At 41.6% G+C, this 13309-nt stretch overlaps 1 protein-coding gene across 1 annotated transcript in view; it reads right to left on the bottom strand.

The window, feature by feature from the left end:
* Positions 1-1080: 1080 nt before the first annotated feature.
* LOC126092249 (dipeptidase 1-like) overlaps positions 1081-13309 on the bottom strand; it is a 310126-nt gene continuing 297897 nt past the window's right edge. Inside the window, exon 12 of the mRNA XM_049907759.1 lies at positions 1081-1239. The gene's annotated coding sequence lies outside the window, so the exon portion shown is untranslated. The remainder of the gene's footprint in view (positions 1240-13309) is intronic.

The following is a 13309-nucleotide window of genomic DNA, read 5'->3' as shown; positions in this document are numbered from 1 at the left end:
ATGATGTTCAGAGACAGCAACTGATTTCCGCGTGCTAGAGAGTGTCTAACTCGCTCGAAATAACCAGGTGTTTCATGAATAATGGCTGTAGCCTGAACAAACCTGTCAAAAACCTGCGACACGAAACGCTTCATCTCTCAAAGCAAAAAGAAATCCCTAGGACAGAGGCAACACTTTTAAAACAATATTCATTAGGCGACAGTCTGGACACCGTCTCTTAACAGCACTAGCGTTAAAACCTTCAAGGACCCCACCTGTGACATTTTTGTCAGACAAAAAGTGTTTCTTTTTATCTCCTTTAAATATTCTAAAAATATGTATACGTAGTTCAATCTACGCTCTATCCTTTGAAAAAGATTGGCTTATAAAGTGCTTTGCTTTTTGTTGTCACTGGTTTTGGCATTTCGTTAACGGCTATGTGTTTCATATCTTTGCAGTGATTGAACTCGTCGTGCACGGAGTGATCGTGTATAATAATAATAAACCGTGTTTCTGGTCATAACACTCTAGGTTTTACTAAGTTGAACATTTCAAGCTTTTACTTTGTGTTACGTGGTATGCCATATTAAATCGATTGACATTGAATCTGCAACTCATTCCCAAAGTCACTGAACGTTTATAAGTTCTGTGTCTAAAACTGTGAAAGTGGGTCCGTCTTAATTTCTCATCTTGCCTCACCAAACCCGTTTCTAAAAATGGTTCAAATGGCTCTGAGCACTATGGGACTTAACATCTGTGGTCATCAGTCCCCTAGTACTTGGAACTACTTAAACCTAACTAACCTAAGGACATCACACACATCCATGCCCGAGGCAGGATTAGAACCTGCGACCGTAGCGGTCGCGCGATTCCAGACTGTAGCGCCTAGAACCGCTCGGCCACTCCAGCCGGCCTACCCGTTTCTCCCTATCCCCTTGCTCATCCAGTCTTCTCTCTCTCTCTCTCTCTGTCTCTCCTTCTCTCTTTCTCTTACCATCTGTCCTCAGTAAGTGTGCTGGATCTTGTGCTAAACAATCAAGTAGAGATGCTTTACATACAACGACGAATTTTATTGTTGGTTTAAATAAAATTGGTCTCATGGAATTTTATTGCTATAATATTGTTAACAGCAGAATACTTGTAATACATACAGTAAATTCTCATACAATAATCAACAACTAACAAAAGTAGTAACTCCTCTTCTTTGTGAGTTTGATGCCTTCTGCTTCTTACAAGATGTTGTTTCTGTATATCATGATGCTGTAAAAGAAAAGTCAGGTTCATATTATTGAACTGTTTTGAAACACTATGACACTAGTTCATTAGTAAAATCAAATTGTGCTAAGGAAGAACATAAAGTTTGTATACTGTAACAGCACTTTTTTTTGTTCAAAATTATATCAGTTAGCATCATTTATTCTTACGAACAGTTTTTTAAGGAACAAATGTAAGATACTGAAACGAGATTTTTTTAAGGGAGCACTACACCTTAGAAAGCCCTTGTAAAGCGCTTGGAAAGACGGTTGCAATGATGTAACACTTATTGATTTTGGCGTTGCGGCCTTTCAGTCAAGTATCTGAGAAAAGTGGAAAAATTGAGAAGCAGGGTGGAGTTGCTTGTTGCTTGCAACGTCGGAACCTGCCACGAGAGTTCCGCTTGGCGGCAGATACCTTCTACTTTCCCTCAAAACTTTAGCTCAGTTCTCAGATTCTTTAGAGATACGTGCTGTATATCATTGTAGTCGTTTTGTCTAGAGCTTTCGAAGACTATTAGAAATATAGTATTCACTTTAAAAAACACTACTTGCTTCAATATCCATGCCCCTACTAAAGCTAAGAGTCCTAAACCTTAACAAATCTCTTACGGAAATGTAATGGGCATCCGCTCCACCTAAGTTCTATCAGCGTCTCCAACTCCATGAACGTCAAAAATTCCACCTTGCTTTCTGCATCCCTTTACCATCCACCACGTGAATCCTCTACAATATCATCAAATTTCCATTCCTCCTCCAAGTCACACCAATACCCAAAATGGGAAGTAGGAGTAATCCTCTGAATTACAGGCCTATATCACTAACGTCGATTTGCAGTAGGGTTTTGGAACATATACTGTGTTCGAACATTATGAAGTACCTCGAAGAAAACGATTTATTGACACATAGTCAGCACGGTTTCAGAAAATATCGTTCTTGTGAAACACAACTAGCTCTTTATAATTATGAAGCAATAAGTGCTATCGACAGGGGATGTCAAATTGATTCCATGTTTTTAGATTTCCAGAAGGCCTTAGACACCGTTACGGCCTTTCGGGAGTGGTTACACCTGTTCCTGTGAGATCACCGAAGTTAAGCGCTGTCGGGCATGGCCGGCACTTGGATGGGTGACCATCAAGACCGCCATCCGCAGTTGTCATTTTTCGGGGTTCACTCAGCCTCGTGATGCCAATTGAGGAGCTACTCGACCGAATAGTAGCGGCTTCGGTCAAGAATACCATCATAACGACTGGGAGAGCGGTGTGCTGACCCCATGCCCCTCCTATCCGCATCCTCCTCTGAGGATGACACGGCGGTCGGATGGTCCCGGTAGGCCACTCGTGGCCTCAAGACGGAGTGCTTAGGCACCGTTCCTTACAAGCGTCTTTTAACCAAACTGCGTGCCTACGGAGTATCGCCTCAGTTGTGCGACTGGATTCGTGATTTCCTGTCAGAAAGGTCAGAGTTCGTAGTAATAGACGGAAAGTCATCGAGTAAAACAGAAATAATATCCGGCGTTCCGCAAAGAACTGTTATAGGCCCTCTATTGTTCCTGATCTATATTAACGACATAGGAGACAATGTGAGTAGCCGTCTTAGATTGTTTGCAGATGCTGCTGTCATTTACCGTCTTGTAAAGTCATCAGATGATCAAAACGAATTGCAAAATGATTTAGATAAGATATCTATATGGTGCGAATAGTGGCAACTGACCCTGAGTGTCGGCCAGGGTGGCCGTGCGGTTCTAGGCGCTTCTGTCTGGAACCGCGTGACCGCTACGGTCGCAGGTTCGAATCCTGCCTCGGGCATGGATGTTTGTGATGTCCTTAGATTAGTTAGGTTTAAGTGGTTCTAAGTCATAGGCGACTGATGACCCCAGATGTTAAGTCCCATAGTGCTCAGAGCCATTTGAACCTTTTTTTTTTTTTGACCCTGAGTAAAGAAAAGTGTGAACTTATTCACATGAGTACTAAAAGAAATCAGCTAAATTTAGATTACGCGGTAAGTCACACAAATCTGAAGGCTCTAAATTCAGCTAAATACGTAGGGATTACAATTACAAGTAACCTAAATTGGAACTATCACATAGATAATACTCTGGGTAGAGCAAACGAAGGACTGCGATTCATTGGCAGAACACTTAGGAGGTACAACAAGTCTACTAAAGAGACTGCTTACACCACGCTTGTCGGCGCTGTTCTGGAGTACTGCTGTGAGGTGTGGGATCCACATCAGATGGGACTGACAGATGACATCGAAAAAGTATAAAGAAGGGCAACTCGTTTTGTATTATCGTGAAGTAGGTGAGATAGTGTCACAGACATGATTCGTGAATTGCAGTGGGAATCATTAAAACAAAGGCGTTTTTCGTTGCGACGGGATCTTCTCATGAACTTTCAATTACCAGTTTTCTCCTCCTATTGCGAAAACATTCTGTTGGCACCCACTTATACAGGGAGAAATAATCATCACGATAAAATAAGAGAAATCAGGGCTCGCACAGAAAAATTTAAGTGCTCATTCTTCCCGCTTGCCGTTCGAGAGTGGAACGGTAGAGAGACAACTTCAAGGTGGTTCATTGAACCCTCTGCTAGGCACTTAATTGGGAATAGCAGAGTAATCACGCAGATGTAGATGTAGATCTACACAGTACACCTCCGCTTATGCTACTCTACTCGCAAACTGGATTCCAATTATTCCATTGTTTCTCCTCTGATCTCCAATCTGGTATGCTGCCGCAGCCTTTACCTCTAAATTCTGCCGTCCCTACACGTGCACACACTCAATAGTCTATCCTAACTTTAATCGAATCCACCTCCCAGAAAATGAATTCCGCTCTCTTTGTTATCCTACCAACTATAATCCCCACATCCCTTCCACTCCACACCAGAGACCTCCCCCCTCTTTCCTTTCCATCTCTCTCCATCTCTTCTTCTCTTGATAGTACGTCTCTCCTAGCGCATCAGACTCGTCCTCACTCTTCCCACTATCCGCCGGAGAGCTACGTATACCTTCATAGTTCGCACCCAAAGAACCTCTATATATTTTACCCACACCATTCAACGTTATAGCCTTTTCCCCCTCCACAAATCCTTTCTCCCAGTGTAGGTACTTTAGTTTTTAAGAGAAATTAAAGTACGGATTTTTTAGAAGAAAGTCACAGTTTCTACAAGGTGTTTTAAATATATGTGTATGTTATTTCTTTAGACTTAGAGAAAGCTTTTGACAATGTTGACTGGAATACTCTCTTTTAAAGTCTGAAGGTGGAAGGGGTAACATACAGGAAGCTAAAAGCTATTTACAATTTTTACAGAAACCAGATGGCAGTTACAAGAGTCGAGGAACATGAAAGGGAAACAGTGGTTGGGAAGGGAGTGAGACATGGTTGTAACCTCTCCCCGATGTTATTCAATCTGTATATTGAGCAAGCAGTAAAGGAAACAAAAGAAAAATTCGGAGTAGGTATTAAAAACCATGGAGAAGAAATAACAACTTTAAGGCTCGCCGATGACATTGTGATTCTGTCAGAGACAGCAAACGATTTGGAAGAGCAGTTGAACGGAATGGTCAGTGGCTTGAAAGGAGGATATAAGGTGAACATCAACAAAAGCAAAACGAGGATAATGGAATGTAGTCGAGTGATGCTGAGGGAATTAGATTAAAGAATGAGACACTTAAAGTAGTAAAGGAGTTTTGCTATTTGGGGAGCAAAACAGCTGATGATGTCGAAGTAGAGAGGATATAAAATGTAGACTGTCAATGGCAATGAAAGCGTTTCTGAAGAAGAGAAATTTGTTAACATCGAGTATAGATTTAAGTGTCAGGAAGTCGTTTGTGAAAGTATTTGTATGGAGTGTAGCCATGGATGGAAGTGAAATATGAACGATAAATAGTTCGGACAAGAAGAGAATAGAAGCTTTCGTAATTTGATGCTTCAGAAGAATGCCGAAGATTAGATGGGTAGATCACATAACTAATAAGGACGTATTGAATAGAATTGGGGAGAAGAGGAGTTTGTGTCACAACTTGACTAGAAGAAGGGATCGGTTGATAGTACATGTTCTGAGGCATCAAGGGATCACCAACTTAGTATTGGAGGGCAGCATGGAGGGTAAAAATCGTAGAGGGAGATCAAGAGATGTATACACTAAGCAGATTCAGAAGGATGTAGGCTGCAGTAAGTACTGGGAGATGAAGAACCTTGCACAGGATAGAGTGGCATGGAGAGCTGCATCAAACCAGTCTCAGGACTGAAGACCACAATAACAACGTTTTATGTAAACGCCAACCAAATTCATCTCTTTTATAGTTTTAAAAACTATCTGGAAATTTTCACCATTAAATCTCATTTTTAAAGCCTTAGGCTGTAGACCAGAATGTTGCACTGCGGACAGGCCAGCGCCCATCTCTATGGGGCGCTGGAGATAAAATAACAAAGGAAAAACTTTAGCAAACTCCTCCAACGTTTTATTGCCTCACAAAGTTCCCACGCCTCCTCAAACTCCTACAACGCGTTAATCTTTCCTACATATCCCATGAATTTTTCCAACAACCTACAATTTTACCAATCGTTGAGAACCCTGTTGATACATTCAACATTCCTGTCGTCTAAGAACTCTCCATGTTCTGTTGGAATGTAATTTCAATCGTCTTCCACTCCTAAGACCTAACCTACCTACCAAACATAACCTACGGTATCCATTTGATCCTTCCCAAATGAAAGCTCTATTCCACTCGTTTCTTGCCTCCCAATCATCTAATCCATTTCAGTTACCTATTCCATTCTATGTCCACCCTATGTGCTTTTCCATGCAACGTCATATCCAATACTCCCCACAAAACAATCCCTATCTACAATTACCAGAAGCCCCCCAACACATCATATGCCTAATGAAAAGGCTGTGTAGAGGAACAAGCGCAATATAGTTTGTGAGATACAGAGGCAAGCGAGTGTGGTAGAGATGGGGGATCCGCTCTTGAACTAATGCATAGAGTTGCATCTTTCAAAGGAGTGAACAATCAGTGATTCAGAAAAAAAGAACGGTAGCTCCAAACGTTTCCCACGGCAGAGAGAGAGAGAGAGAGAGAGACGGAGCATATCAGCAGCGCCTCTGCTGGTCACAGCACAATGCACGCCACACAACACAGCCAGCGCTGGCCTCTGCCCTGCTTCTACCTTGGCTGCCTGCATTGTGCAGTGCCCCATTGGATTTTGTGTTTCACATATGCCGTGCCGTCTCTGTGTGTCGTCTGCCGCCTGCAGTGTCTGGCGCAGCGTAACTTCGCATCGCACCCTGTCGGCGATCGTTTTAGTCGCACGTCCTGCCCTCTGGGCAGTTGATGCGAGCAACAGGACAGAGAGCCACCTAGCGGATAACATAGGAACTAGTTGCAACAACCTGCTCGCAAGGGAACGGACGATTTGTCTCGGAGCGGGTGAGTTCACCGCTCCCTCCCACCCTCGGAACTCGCCCGCTCAACGCTTGCCCCACCGTCTCGACTCTAGCCAGAGCATTGAGAAAAGCGACTCAGGTGTCACTCTGGTCTCTGCGGTCTCAGCTCACGCAGTAATACAGCTCGCGGCTCAACCTGCTCGACTCAGCGCCTCTGCATCGGAGTTCGTCTCTACTGATATTGTTCTTCGTAGTAATACCGCTATGTATATTACATTATTATGTTATGTATACATCAATTGTTTTTATTTTATTTTTCTTTGTTTAAACTGATTAGATTAGGTTCCTGACGACTCCTCTTACTATAGGATTTTTATTATGGACACTCGAATTTACGCTTTAATTACGAGCGAACCGATAAACATATCGCAAAATGTGATACACCAATATTTTCCTTGTTTTATTCTGCGTAAGGCTATATGCAGCACTTTCGTTTTACAGTCAGATTTATATTTTTTTTTCTTATTCTGCTACGGATTTTGCGATTTTAGGCGTCTTCGGAAGGAAACGTTCACTTTAAAAATGTATGGCTTGCGATGTATTTGTATGAGGTTAATGAAATTTTAATACATTATAGCCAAATATATTGTTAATGTAAATCTCAAGTTACAACATTTTCCGATAACCCAAAAAACCACGATAGTGCAAAATAAATCAATAATCCAAAACTTTGTCATATCGTGGAAATTTCAATAAACAATACAAAATTCTTACTCATTATCTGTGTTACTTCAAAATAGGATCAAATAAGATCAAAATACAGGTATAGTACTGGAATAAACCAAGTTTAAAGGGCAATGTGCCTTCCATTTATTTTCTATTGTAAATAAGTGGTGAGTCATCAAAAAGAGCTAATTCATTTCAGGGAGTGAACAGTTCTGATCCAATCTCTGAAAAGAACAGTTTTGCCCATCTCTAGAGTGTGGTGGGCAACTGCTAGCAGCGAAACGTGACAATAAAGCGTCACCGCATAGCGCACAAGTACTGCACAATTAAGAATTAAATTAAAAATTAAAATTGATTTTCCAAACTTTGTCAACATATACAGGGTTATTACAAATGATTGAAGCGTTTTCACAGCTCTACAATAACTTTATAATTTGAGATATTTTCACAATGCTTTGCACACGCATACAAAAACTCAAAAAGTTTTTTTAGGCATTCACAAATGTTCGATATGTACCCCTTTAGTGATTCGGCAGACATCAAGCCGATAATCAAGTTCCTCCCACACTCGGCTGAGCATATCCCCATCAATGAGTTCGAAAGCATTGTTGATGCGAGCTCGCAGTTCTGGCACGTTTCTTGGTAGAGGAGGTTTAAACACTGAAACTTTCACATAAGCCCACAGAAAGAAATCGCATGGGGTTAAGTCGGGAGAGCGTGGAGGCCATGACATGAATTGCTGATCATGATCTCCACCACGACCGATCCATCGGTTTTCCAATCTCCTGTTTAAGAAATGCCGAAAATCATGATGGAAGTGCGGTGGAGCACCATCCTGTTGAAAGATGAAGTCGGCGCTGTCGGTCTCCAGATGTGGCATGAGCCAAAGGGGCCGTAAACTTTAAACCGTGAGATTGCACAAAACACATTAACTTTTGGTGAATTGCGAATTTGCTGCACGAATGCGTGAGGATTCTCTACCGCCCAGATTCGCACATTGTGTCTGTTCACTTCACCAATAAGAAAAAAGTGTTGCTTCATCACTGAAAACAAGTTTCGCACTGAACGCATCCTCTTCCATGAGCTGTTGCAACCGCGCCGAAAATTCAAAGCGTTTGACTTTGTCATCGGGTGTCAGGGCTTGTAGCAATTGTAAACAGTAAGGCTTCTGCTTTAGCCTTTTCCGTAAGATTTTCCAAACCGTCGGCTGTGGTACGTTTAGCTCCCTGCTTGCTTTATTCGTCGACTTCCGCGGGATACGCGTGAAACTTGCTCGCACGCGTTCAACCGTTTCTTCGCTCACTGCAGGCTGACCCGTTGATTTCCCCTTACAGAGGCATCCAGAAGCTTTAAACTGCGCATACCATCGCCGAATGGAGTTAGCAGTTGGTGGATCTTTGTTGAACTTCGTCCTGAAGTGTCGTTGCACTGTTATGACTGACTGATGTGAGTGCATTTCAAGCACAACATACACTTTCTCGGCTCCTGTCGCCATTTTGTCTCACTGCGCTCTCGAGCGCTCTGGCGGCAGAAACCTGAAGTGCGGCTTCAGCCGAACAAAACTTTATGAGTTTTTCTATGTATCTGCAGTTTGTCGTGACCATATGTCAATGAATGGAGCTACAGTGAATTTATGAAATCGCTTCAATCATTTGTAATAGCCCTGTAGTTTAATGTAATACTGTTTTAAGTGTCAAGTATTAGAGTGATTAGATCAATAGTTTTCATAATACATCGTTTTAAGAGAAAAGTAAATGGCGCTAAATAACAAAGTTAGAAAGCCAGAATTTGGTTATAATGTGCAGAAGTGTGTTAAAATTAACTGGTGCAAGTCTCGACATGATTAAATAAAAATTGTGGTCAGAATCCAAGCTTTTAAGAAAAATTGAAGGCTTTAAATATTAGACTTAGAAATGTAAAAATTTGTATGATGCCTCTGTCTAACCTAAAAATAATAACTACGTGACCACATTACGCTACCTCTAATAGTTTCCGAGTAATTAAATGAAAACCGAAATTGGAACTAAAATGTTTTTATTTGTAGTAGATTAAGTATGTGTAATTTTAGTGCTAGAACGTTTTGGTTACAGCACATGATAAAACCTGTTATATAATAGAGGTAGAACAAGTTTTAGGACCGTACTGTTAATAACAACTAACACAAGGTCTCTTAAATTTATAGTTCAGAGGGAATGATCTGCTGTCAGTTCCGTTCTAGAAATTATGGAACACAAAATTTTTATGCAAGCGAGCTGAATCTTTTTCTGTGATTTCAACCAAATTAAGAAGATTCTACATTAATTCATAACTTTGTTATTAAATATAGTGTGTATGAGAAAGCGGCTGTTTAGAGACTGCTGCCGTGTGTTTAAGACGAATGACAGCTAGTGTTCCCTCGGCAGTCCGCTGCGCCACATATATAAATGCAGCCCGAGAGGTAAGAAGAAACTTCATTTCGCGCCCAGCCACTGTAAGATCCGCGTCTGTAAAGGCCGGAGTGCGCGCTGCCTCGGATGACGCCAGATACAGACTGTGCCAAAACGCGTATTTTCAGTAATAATAAATAGTGAACTCGCGAGAAGTGCATACCGTCCTCGATCGCTTAGTTTTTGCAAAAGTAATAGTTACTGTGTGTGAGACTGATAAATCCGCTTTGCAAGTGGTGACAATTATCTTCCACTTTTGTGGCAAGCATTTATTTTGAGTATCAGTAGTGAGGGAGAAAGACAATTTGGTAGGAACTTACCGTAGAGGTCGCCTCTGAACTGCTCATAGTGTTGTTTAGGAGGCAGAGATTTACTATCGGTATGAACATGATGAATTTCAAGTGGTGTGTGTGAAACTTTACTAAATATGTGTATCAGTTACGACTCCTTATCATCATTTATAATCATAGTCCTGATCCCACTAAGCAAATAGAGAATAGTAACATTTCTTTTAGTGGGCTGGACAAGAATGGACTGGAAACTATAGTCAGTATGTTCTTCATCGCTTTCTGGCTGACCAGGCTCTCATCAAAACGACGGCGAGCCCACCAAAACTATAAACCCGCCGCCCCACAACTGTACATTACATCACATAACCTTCATCATGGTTATAGCAAGACGAAGATTTGTTATAAACATCGGCATTTATTTTAAACTCTTAAATTAGTTTACATATATTTTTCAAATTATGTAATCAAAGGTTGATAGTGTTGAGACAGCAACCAGCCACAAATTTAAGTTCCTTTATTCAAAAGGGACCGTTACCGGTTTCGAATCATTACAAGTCATGATCAGGCGGCTTTCATGCTTTCATTAAACATGTGCTGCATTTTTTGCTGATTATTTATCGTGAAATGTCGGTTTGGAGTACTTGTTTTCATAGTTTTCGTCCAGGAGACAACGTTTGTAGTTTTCGTTGCATTCACATAATTGCACACATAAACTTGCATAACTGAGAGCTTCAGATTTGTCACAGAATGCATTTTAACCACATTACTTTCATTGCACACGTAAATTTGTATCACTGAGCACTTCAGCTTAGTCATCGAACAGACTTCTAGCATGCACCGAATGTTTTGATAGATACATATATGTTTATGAAAATAACTGTTAAATATATAAATATTGCTACAAAAATTACATTCCCATTTTATACAACACTCCCTGACAGTGAAGCATCCAGAAAAAATGGTCAGTGTAACTACGCACACGTAGACACCGTCGGCAGGTATGTAACTGAACAGAGTTTTAATTCTCTATGACAGGTAGAACAGCCACCTGAGTTCATTAGTCTTGTTCATGTTTAGTATTGTTACAGGTCTTGTATGAGGGACATGAACAGCGTCTGTGTTGTGTGATCACTGCGCAGGACATGGAGATGCCGCATTCTTCTGTCAGACAGCGTTATCAGCACCTGGTAATTTTGAAACGGGCCTCATTCTGGGACTCCATTTCGCCAGCTGGTCAAGTCGTGCTATATCGAGATACAGTGGCTCGATTTTGGACTGCGAGGGAAGATTAAGGAAGGCACTCTGGTTGTCAAGGTTCTGGTCGACCACGTTTGAACACCACCAGGTAGGGCCGCCGCGCTGTGCCCCAAGTACGTCGCAGCACTCCCCTTCACATGTGCGTCTGTCATTCGAGAACGAGTAATGGATTCCCTGCAATATTCTGTGTCGTCCACTACCATTAGTCAGAGACTAGCAGCGGCCACATTAGGGAAGTACCGTCCCATGCATAGGTTGCTGTTAACACCACAACAATAAAGAGGTGAGTTCAAAGTGGCGTTATCACCGGGAAGCGTGGACTGTTCATGAATGTCACTCAATGTGTTCAACGATGTATCAGGATTCTGCACTATACCGGATGACCACGGTCGGCGAGCATAACGGCGTCCATTGTTCCAGCTTTTTGGAGAGATACAGCGGTGTTACTCCTGGCGCCAGCAGCTAAGCCTTCATGTCACAACGGGTTGCCACTGAGGTACTCCGATGGCGCAACAGCAGTATTACCTCTCACGCGACAGTATCGTGACGCCAATTTTCAGCAGAACAATACTCGTCCACGTGCGACACGTGTATCTGTGAACTGCTTGCGTGATGGTGAGATAGTGCCGTTACCAACAAGGTTCCCAGATGTGTCCTGGATCGAACATATACGTGGGACCTGCCCGGACGTAAACTCTGTCCCAGTGTCAATATCCAGGATACCAAGACCAATTACAACAGTTCGCCTCAGGAGAGTATACAACGGTTTATTACACACTTTCCAACCAAATCATTGCAGTCTTCCAGGCTAAAGGGTCTACAACTTCATGGTGATAAGTGGGCTCATATTGAAAAGTTATTTATAAATTTAGTAATGTCTGACTTTTTCAGGAAGGAGAAAGCGATTTTATGTAACAACCCTTTTTTCATAAATCTTTCAACTGCGTAGATCGCCTATGTATATGAAACATGGAATATCATGACTAGCTAGTTTTTGATCAACTTGCACCTCACACGACCATTGTAAAGAAAGTCTCAATTCCGTTGTTGCTGTTACCATTAAATTTATTATTTAATTTGTCTCTTATACACGTGGAAGTTATACATGATACGATTATTTATGGTGTATCCTGGTTTTGTTCAACCTACGTCTAATACGAGAATGATCTGAGAATGCTTGCGCTGAAAACAAACTAGTCTTGTAATCATATTTTAGTTTTCATGTATGTACGCTATCGAGGCAACTGAAAGATATTTTAACATTTTACATGTTACAAGGTGACTTGTGAAAAACGGCAGGAAACTATCTCCTATACCTAGTTACCTGCCGTTATGTAGACAGGAGTGACACCACCAGCAGTCGACCAATGGTGTAAACGCCCAGAAGATGACCCCTACGTCGGGTTGAAACCGGTTGGCGGTATTATAACAATAATAAATGCGATTAAGACTGTTCTTGAATTATTGATTAATCATACTAATCGCTGCTTCTCTCCACAACCATATTGTCCAAAAATCTCTTATGATGTCTGCTTGTGATAAATGGCACCCCCCTTTAGAAGAAAAGTAAAAGAATGCGAGCAGCACCTAGTACAAAATTACAACAGGACAGATGCATTCAAGAGTCCTTTGAGAAAATGGAAAAGAGTACAATACTGTGTACATTGGAGCAAGTGGATAATGGCAATTACATAAATAAGTAATGCGGTTCTGTCTGGCGACGGACAGCAATGTCAGAAGACAACGTATAAGTGCGGGGCCGAATCAGGTAAGCGTCTAACTGATGAAGTGCAGAATAAGTAGAGGAAGGACTATGTTGCTGTAGTTTGGCTATTATTCACAGAGTACGCTTCCACTTCGTGTTAGGATGTGGAGTATTAGTCACTCTTTATGCAGTAGCAGATTCTAAACTGATTCCACGTCACACGCCGGAAAAGTAATTTATTTACAAGCTTGGTCGAGAACGTCATGGGAGAATTAAATGT

This window comes from Schistocerca cancellata, chromosome 7, assembly GCF_023864275.1.
Source record: "Schistocerca cancellata isolate TAMUIC-IGC-003103 chromosome 7, iqSchCanc2.1, whole genome shotgun sequence".
Classification (NCBI taxonomy): domain Eukaryota; kingdom Metazoa; phylum Arthropoda; class Insecta; order Orthoptera; family Acrididae; genus Schistocerca; species Schistocerca cancellata.
This window is presented reverse-complemented; position numbering and strand designations above follow the sequence as displayed.